General features: G+C 38.6%; 1 long non-coding RNA gene across 1 annotated transcript in view; it reads left to right on the forward strand.

Annotated features, from left to right (window-relative positions):
• Window positions 1-457, forward strand: part of LOC115305705 — a 10758-nt gene extending 10301 nt beyond the window's left edge. Inside the window, exon 3 of the long non-coding RNA XR_003914953.1 lies at window positions 382-457. This is a non-coding gene — a long non-coding RNA (uncharacterized LOC115305705). The remainder of the gene's footprint in view (window positions 1-381) is intronic.
• Window positions 458-746: the final 289 nt, after the last annotated feature.

A 746-nucleotide genomic window follows, 5' to 3' on the forward strand; every position in this document is an offset into this window, starting at 1 on the left:
GCTCAAGCGGGGGAGAGTCAGAGAGAGAGGAGAGAGAAAGAGGAGAGAGAGAGAATTCCAAGCAGTCTCCACACTTTGAGCACGGAGCCTGACATGGGGCTCCTTCTCAGGGACAGTGAGATCATGACCTAAGCCAAAATCAAGAGTCTGATTAACTGACTGAGCTATCTACACACCCTTAACATTTATTTTGATTTAACAATTGATTCTATATTATATTTTTATTTCTAGTTGTTAAATATGTTTACTTACAGGCAATGATAGGCATTATAGAGACCATGGTACAAGAGTAGCAATATACCACACAGGTTCTTAAAATGTATTTCTACAAGAAAGGATGAAATAATCTCTCCCAAGTAACCCCAAAACTTTGTTTTCTAGGCAGTCTGCCGGTGCAGTACACAAAAAAAAGGAATAAAGGAAAGTGGGGAAATCGGCCAGCCTTGTCAAGTATTCTAAGAATGACAGTAACTATCAGTAAGAGCTGATAGTTTATAAAAATTTTTCACATTACTTTCTTTGGACTAACAATATTATTGCCTTCTTTTTCCATTCACTTTCAATAGTTGTTAGTTTCCTCTTCTGTCTCTGAGCAACATTTGTAGCTCTGAAGTGGTTAAATGCCTGATTCAGGCTGGACAAATTTGTATTCACTTGATGGTATTGTCAGAAAATGTATTGTCATCAAAAGATGTGGGGGGGCCCCAGTCTTCTGAATCTAAATTTGGACACATGGTCAGACCGTG

The sequence above is a fragment of the Suricata suricatta genome, chromosome 10 (genome assembly GCF_006229205.1).
Source record: "Suricata suricatta isolate VVHF042 chromosome 10, meerkat_22Aug2017_6uvM2_HiC, whole genome shotgun sequence".
NCBI classification, from domain to species: Eukaryota; Metazoa; Chordata; class Mammalia; order Carnivora; family Herpestidae; genus Suricata; species Suricata suricatta.